Below are 8,828 nucleotides of genomic sequence, written 5' to 3'. Positions count from 1 at the left end.
TCATCAATGGCTGCACACATCTGAGTAAGATGAGGATGTGGGAGAAGGGAACCACAATCTTCCAGCTTCTGAGAAGAGGAGTAGCAAGTTCAGGACCAATGCCAGCTAATTCTGCTCCCTTACACTGGATAGAGGAAGAAAATGTTTTTTCTTCATTGTTCCTCATTGGGGACTAAATCTCAAATCCACTGTGGGACAGTCAGAGTCCCCCCTATAGAAAAACACTGAAAAAAAGCAAAATGTGCTTGAAGGCTGAAGAGGAGTTACCACAAAGACAGAACAGATGCGTGTGTTTGTGCAAGTGCATTAAGTAGGTGAAAGAATGTATTAAAGTAAACCATCTGGAATTTAGCATGTTTGGAAACTGTCAAAGAGTGACCAATCCCTAAGAGGTAGACCAGCATCATTCTATAGGTACACAAACTGCCCCATGTCATAGAAGTTGCCTATGAAAGAGGCAGATTAGAAATGCTTGTATCTCCTACTGTGTAATCACTCACTTGGTCCCCAAGGGGTTATGAAAGGCTTTTTCACAGGATTAATAGTACCCAGGAGTGACATTTCTGACATTTCCTACACAAGCGAAGCAGCTTCTTTGCTTCACAGAAAGATTAATGTTGTGACACCAGAACTTGTTCCATGGAAAAGGAAAATTAGGGAACATCTTGAAGCCAGTGCCCCAAGTCTCTTCCCAAGACTCTCCCCCTCCCCATACTCAAGGTGTATCACACTGGGCATCTCTGAAGGGCCTGTACACAAAAAAATGCTGCAAAGCAGAAGAAAAGTCCATGTGCAAGCACAAAGCAGTGATATCTTTAGGAGTAGAGATTTGGTGGGATAATTTACATGACTGCAGTCCTGGGATGGATGGATGGATGGATGGATGATGAGTCTCCAGGAAGGAAAAGAGAGAAGGAAGGAGAGCTTAGGGCTGTGTTCTCTGCAAAGAAGTAACCTGAGCGTGCAGAGCTCTGCAGAGCAATAGGTGACAGTCTGATCAAAAGCTTAAGGGTCAGGATGAGAGAGGAGACCAACAAGCGCTACAGTGTGACAGGAGCCTGCTACAGGCCACCAAAACCAAGAGAAAGTTGATGAAATCAGCGGTCACCAGCTGGGAGGAGCCTTTTGATTACAGGCCCTGTTTGTCTCAGTGACAGGACAAGTGGACAGAACCTCACGCTGTGCCAGCGCAGGCTCATGTTGGACATCAGGAAGAATTTCTTCACTGAAAGGGTGGTTATGCATTGAAATAGGTTGCCCAGGAAAGTGGCGGAGTCACCATCCCTGGAGTTTTTCAGGAGGCGTTTGGTTTTGGCCTTAATGCTATGGTTTAGTTGACATGGTAGTGTTTGGTCAAAGGCTGGACTCGATCTTGGAGGTCTTTATTCTAATCTAATGATTCTATGATGCTCTCTGGCGATTTTCACCATGCCAATATCTGCCTGGGAGGGCAACAAGGAAGAGTGTAAGTAATCTAAAAGAGACAACTTTTTGATAACAGTGATAGGTAAGTCAATTAGGAGAGGCCCCCTGGCTCAATCTGCTGCTCATTAACAAAGATGAACCAGTTACAGCTGTGAAGGCTGATCACAGTCTTGGCTGCAGCAATCACAAGAGGGTGATATAAAGATCCTGAAAGAGGTGAGGTAGGCAGGTAGTGGAATAGAGATCTTGCACTTCAGAAGAGCAGTTCTACGCCTGGTCAGGGACTGGCAGGCAGGATCCCATCGGAGGCTAGGGGACCCAGAAGGCTGGTTGATCTCCAACTCAACTCTCCAACCACCACTCAAAGCAGAACAGACTGTTCTGATGTGCAGGAAGTCAAGCAAACGTGGCAGGGGGCCAGCTCCGCCCAAGGGGGAATTCCTGACTGAGCTCAAACACTAAAAGGAAGTGGGGACAGGCTAGTTAGGAGGAATATGGAGGCAATGCTTGAGCACAAATGAGGGCAGGAAAGTAAAAGTTTGGCAGGTGTTGAAACATGGAAGGGCTGCAGAAGACAAGAAGTATTTCAGCAGCAAGGGCAACGGGAACAAAAAACCACCAAGGTCTTGGCTGGAAAACTCTGCCCACAGATGTCCCTGAAGGTATCAGCAGAGTCTGTGCAAGTGAAACATGACCCAGAGTACAGAAAAAGTGGATTAGGGGCCACTTAAACTAGGCATCATGAAAGGCAGCAGGAGGCTGGACTAGATGACCTGCAAAGGTCCCTTCTAACCTGAATTAGTCTTGATTAAAATTCCCAGAGATCACCATCAACTCTTTTGCCGTCTAAAGAAAAAACAAGGTTGAAGTGTCATCTCAGTCTATCATTTTAACCACAGCTGTGCCAAAACTAAAAAAAACTGCTGTATTTGAAGACAGAAGACATAACAATGCATACCTGAAATGGTGATTTTAATTTCACTAACGGTTCTTATCCATATACACTGTCAGATGCTGACATCTCTAGTTATGTTTTCATACACCAATATCTCAGGTGAGAAAATGATGGGGCCAAACACAGTGCTGCCCTCTGAACCATATCAGACAAGCTGTTAACATCATTGCTTCCCCCTATTACCGCTGACATCAGAGATTTGGTAGCTGAGGTTTAATTCTATATTACTCTAATAAAAAGTCCCCAAGCCCTTACACCATGTCCATTGCTACAGCTGTAAATTCATTTAAAATGGAAAAGGCAATAGCAACTTCTACGTGGAAGCCACATTATCCTGCTGTTTGTATTTGCTAACTTCTCCAGGAGTATCTGAGCTTCCTTTAAGTCTGGTTTGTAGGATGCAATTGCCAACAAATTACGAAGTATTTCCCAGAGGTCATCAGTATGCTGCTGCATTGTCAAGTGGTGGTATTTTGATGTAATGTCAAAACAAGCATTAGAGCAAAATAGGGTGGAAAAAAAACCCTTCAGGGCCACCTTCCAGTGGAGCACAGTAATAACCAATTTGAAGGAAAAATACAGACAGGTATACTAGCTCTGCAAAGAGAACAAACCAGACAAATATTAGGAAAATAAGTAAAACATGAGTATTATCAGTTCTCTCTAAAAGTCTCTTCAGTGAACCAATAGCCATGTGACTTCTTTTACATGTTCCAAATTCATTGTTATCTTGCAAACACAGAAAGCCAGTTTTAATTATTATTTTTAAATAAAGCAAAGTCAAGCATGAAGGCAAGGATGCTGCAACAATCAAACAGCAACTACACTCTTAGTTCCTGTGCTACAGCAGGAGGGAGCTGAGCTGTAACAGCCTGTGCCTTCAGACAACCGAAGCTTCTGAAGTTCAAGCCTTTTCAGACCTTTCTTAGAAGCTGAAACATTCTCAGCTGAGTACACGCACTCATAGATGCTTTGCTTTAATGAACTGAAAGTGTCAACTTCCCATTGGTGCGTCAGATGGACTTTTTCTCAAGCAGTGGAAACAATTGTCTAGGCAGCACTTGCGTGGGGCTGCAGACACCACTGAGCTGCTAAAGTACCTTTTATAATAAATTTGAAACTATGAGGAGAGACCATTCATTCTTCACCTCTGAATCAGGAAGTCCACTCATTCAAGCAGTCATCAGCTCCTGCAGCAAAACACATAACATTCACACCACCGCCACCACTCCTCCTCCAAACATTAACTCACAAAAAGTCACTCAGAGGCTTCTGCAAGCCCACCAGGAAAAGCATTGGGGGCTTTTTTAGATTTAGTTTATGGTAGTCTAAAGTCAATAGCTAATTTCAGATAGGGAAAGTCCACTGGCATTTGTTTATTATTTCCTTAATGTAACTTACACAGACTGAGTAGGTTATAAAGGGAAAGGCCTGAGACAACCATGATGCAGCCAAAATGAAACAAGGCTCCTCATCAACAAAACCATCTTGAGACAGCATTAACAAACATATCCCATTGCATGCCAGGTTTATACACTACTCCATCACAAACAAACACTACTGTTGCAATGCTGGCACCATTATTGTCATGTAGTGGAAAAACCTGCCACAAGAACATGATCTCTACCAGGCTGATGTAAACCAGGCACTTCACAATGGCAGTGCTGTTTCACTTTGGAATTCTTGAAATGCATGGGTTTATACCCACTCCTTCCCCAGAACTTGCTTAGAAGCCATGAACATAAGCTTTCTGTCTCTACCGGTAAAAACGGAGACATGAAAGATGAGCCTAAATGCTAGAAAGTAAATGAACAATAATAACAAATAGAAGGCCAATTTATTACAACCAATAAATCAATGAACAGATTGCCCAGAGATGTTTCACTCTCTGTCCTAGAAGATTTTCAGGGCCAAACCAAATAAAGACTGGAGTAACCCTTCTGACCTGAATTATTCTGTTTTAGATTCCTGCTATGCAGCATTCCTAGGTTCAGCCTGTGGGTAAAGAGACTATGAATCTCTTCAAGCCTGGCAATACAGATATGTTCACATGCAGGCTTCAGAACTAAAACTCCCCTTGCAGGCTTTCTAGCCTTATGGCATTGAAGTGAGAAAGTCATTAACCCTCCAGCCCAATAAAATGGAACCATGATCATCTATTGCCAGGTGGTGCAGCAGCTTTGAGAGCACATCAGAGAGCTGGGCAACAGCCCTTGAAACAGCACAGGGAGCGTGGCTAGAGAGCATCTAGAAGAATGCCTAGGTTGTAATGTGTGCCAGACTTCACTACCCTGACAGATTTCAGGGCTCACTAGAAACCACAATCACTGCGAAATTCACAGCCCACACTTCATGTCTGTTATTGGGCTGATGTATCAGCACAGCAGGCAGGGTGGCAGGGCAGTGGCATCTTGCAACAGGCATGGCCTCAGCCCGTCTCCTTGAAGTGTCTAACTAGACTGAGTCATACAGAATCAAGTTCAAAATTTGAAAGGGAAGCCAAAACCCCTGCAAAATGCCTGTTTCCTGATCACTGGTTGCCAGCCCTCTGCTGGGTGCAGACTTTCCCCGACTGCCACCTTGTGTCTTCTGAAAGCACCGCCAGTGGGGGCAGGATGCTGCATCAGGACTTCTCTCTAGAGTTATCAGTCTTCACTGCTAAACTGAAAGTAATTTTCTTGACTAACACAGGGAGAAGTGCAATTAAAATTTCAGCCAAACTCTTAGAAGGAAATCTCTGTTTGTCATCTGTTTTTCTTATCAGTTCCTGGCTAGCAGCACCTCTGGCTAATTGCCTTAATGAATCAGATGAAACTCGCCTTGGTGCCCCACTGGTTGTACCATTTATTTTGACAAGAATACTATCAAATTACATATGTACATTTATTGTTACATGAAAATCCACTTTATTTTTCCCACCTGGAGAGTGCAGTTGCCAAGTTCTGCTTAAAAAAACTCATCTGTCCTTTGAGGTATGCCCAGACATACCTCACCCACAGGATACTGGGGACAAAGAACTGGAAATTATTTAAAATATTTAAAATTTGGGTAAGATTTGAGACATTCCTGATTCCTAAACATGAAAAAAACATCTAGTGTTGGCAACAGAAAACAGCAGGGGAAGATGACAGTGAACATAAAAAGGAAGCTCAGTTGGCCACGAAGCACAAACTTCTGTACTTGCCACACCACTCTCACTTACAGGCAGAGCTTTTCCTTCCCTGGGTGGTTTCTCTAACAAGGGATGGGCAGAATGCCACTATGAAAGGGAGCAGGACTGTTTCAGCAACTCATCCTAGAGGAAAAGCAGGACATAACTTCCACAGTCTGATAGGACAAGATCCACAGATATTATTTTTGTGTTTCTAACCGGTGAAATTCAGATCTACTATGTTTTAAAAGTCAGGTTTCCAATGTAGCCAAGCTTCTGCCTTGGTTACACAGACCAAAGACAAACCAAGGCAGCTGGGTGAACATTACCCTGGAAAGACACTTCAGTCTCCGAGGTTCAACTTTGGGTCTCATCACCATTAAAAAAGTTACACCTTTTGCAATTCTGGCAAACTCCACTATGGCTGAAACACAGCAACTGACTGACTGATAATCTTCTGCAGAGATAAAGGCAACTCTTAAGTGATCTAAAAGCATCCCACACTCCTTACAGAAATCTAGCATCTACTGTCTTGTCCTGTTGGTTAAAGGAAAGATTATTTTTTCACCTGAAAACCATGACACTGGAAAACATTTTTTTTTTAAGACAAAGTGTCAAATTTTATAGTGAATTCTCATTCAACAGCTTTAAGAGGGCAACTTTTCATTCTATCAGAATAAAGTTACCCCACCAGCTCAAGATGCTTAAACATACTTGGCCAAGCTCTTTGCATATACCTGGCCTCCTTCCTCTGTGTTTGTACAGCAGATCATTTCAGCTCCCTCTACACTCCTCATAAGGAAATGGCACATAGTAGCTGAATTAGCTGAACCCATTGGAAACTATCTCACTCCTATGCAAATAAGTACCTCTGCTATGAGACAAGGATCCTCACTCAATGCAAAACCTGTTACCGCTGATGAAAGCTCTCAGTTTCTTTCTATTAGCAAAAGTAAGGTGAACAAAGTAAGTCATGTGCTTTCCTGGAAATTCATTTCTAGTGGGCAGAAACCATTGCCATTCTACACAGTTGGCGGTCACTGCTGGAGATCACTTCACACCATAGCTGAACTACATGAAATACCTTTAGTTTCTTAAGCATTAAACAGGTAAGCCAGATGATTCACTCCCTCATACATCAGATGGTGGCACTGCACCAGTAGCCAGTCCACGCAATACTGATTTCAAAATGCAACCTACACCATTTAATGTTCCCAACACCTCACTTATTAGTTTCTGCTAAATTTCTGCATGACATCTTTCACATGAAAATTCTCCCCATAGGCCTATTCCATGATCTAAAGACAAAGCACCCTTCAGGGATATAAAAGAAGTATTTAATATCAACTGTCATCTTTTAGAAGTACAAAAGTGATATTTGGTTTTAGGGTCACTTCATGATTCCTATTTCCACCAGGAAATGTGGTCATGTGTGATGGAAAACAGCAACAAGATTAACCTGATACGCTGATATGATAAGACAAAAGACTGATTTACTAAAGCCAGGAGCAAGAAGTGAGATCAGTCCACAGAAAACTGAACACTAAAGGTCTGGACTGCAGTTTGGCCACAACTGTGAGGTACATGCTTCCCGATTTATGAGAATTTACCAAAAGAAGTATCACCAGGAAAGTGACAGCTCCTATCCATCCCAGTGACTGCTTCTTCCAGCACAGGACATGCTGTTACTGTGGCAGCAATGAATGAACTAAGAAAGAAAGAACAGATCCCTCCTCTTTCTCTCATCCAATGCTGTTTAGAGAACAAGCAGGAGTTCTGTTGTCAGTGATACAACTGTCCGCACATGGTAAGAAATGCTACAGCATGAGGAATGCATGAAACAGTTTTACCAAACAAATTAAGCCCCAAAGTATTAATTTGGAAGTTCTGCTCTCAAAAAGCCTCAGGAGAACATCACTGCTTACACAACCCAACTGCTCCTCAGGTACTACCTGGGAACCTCAGCCACAAGGTCTGTATGAGCAAGAAGGATCGATGTGATGGTCTGGGAGGTGGTGTGGGTAAACAGACAAGGAAGAGAACATTTAGTGCAAAAATCACCACAAAGTAAGAGCGTAATGCTTCACAGTGCTTCTCTTCTTTATCCAGTGACAGTTCTTGTCTAAATCCTCATGACATAAGACAGGCTTGTAGTTCAGCCACAGACTTAGGTCTCTGGATGTCAGGGTTCAGTTTCCAGCTCCATTTCAGACTTGCACTGTAGCTCTGGGGCAAAGCTGCTTTATCTCTGTGCTGATGCTTCTGTAAAATGGAGTCAAGCTGTAGATGCCCCTCGTCTTTCTTGTCTCATCTATTCCAGTTGTACACCAATGTGGGACACCAGTGTCATCTTGGAAACATCTTTACCACTGTTCAGATACTCATCAATAATCCTCCTAGAAAAGACCAATTCTCAGTGCACTGATGAGCTACTGAGTTGCATGAACAATAAATCAGAAATATTGTCAGCTGGTTAAGGCAAAAACCATTTAAGAAAGTAATTAAATCAGAATTAAAAGTAATTAAAAGAAAGTAACACATTTCCAAAGAGTCAAAGACACAAAACCTTGTATTAAAATTTATAACAATCTTTTTTACATGCTTTACAAATCAAGTGGAAATGGAAAAAGGAATTGCTGAAGACTCTAGGATGAAGAAAAAGAGACCTTTTTTTTTTAAACTACTTCAAAATAGCTGTTTTTTCTCCTTCTTCATTTACCCTCAACTACCTAATTTCAACTATCATACAAGATACAACACCTGAAGTTGTGCAGAGCCCAGCACTTGCTCAGCATGGCTGTGAAATTGCATATCTTGTAATGTTTAAACCTATGAAATGTTACCACAACACACCAAAAAAAAATATTAAAGAGGAAGTAGGTCATCTCCTTGCAAGGTTTAAGCCTTACATAGTTAAAACATTACCTTTAAGACCAATACCATTTTAGATCATTATACATTAAAACAGGGCATTCATATTTACACATGTAAATAAAGTAGCATGCTTGTTTTTCATACTTATGCTGCATTATCTCCTGCAATCTAATACACAGAATGCCTTCCAGGCTATACCCAAAAAGAAATAGGTTTGTGGTGGTGGTTTTTTTTTCCTCCCAGTCATTTCAAAACACTATCACTTCCACAATTTCTCAACCAGCTGTGCTGTTTCCTCATTGGGCGACTTTTGTTTGGGTGATTCTGTACTACGGCAAGAACATTCAAGATTGCTTAAGCTTCCAAGAGCTAAACATGAAGTGTCAATTGACATCAAAACCAAATCCAAAGTACAGATGATAA

The sequence above is a fragment of the Lepidothrix coronata genome, unplaced genomic scaffold (assembly GCF_001604755.1).
Source record: "Lepidothrix coronata isolate B3197 unplaced genomic scaffold, Lepidothrix_coronata-1.0 Scaffold85, whole genome shotgun sequence".
Lineage (NCBI taxonomy): Eukaryota > Metazoa > Chordata > Aves > Passeriformes > Pipridae > Lepidothrix > Lepidothrix coronata.
The sequence above is the reverse complement of the archived record's forward strand: the minus strand, read 5'-3'. Positions refer to the sequence as shown.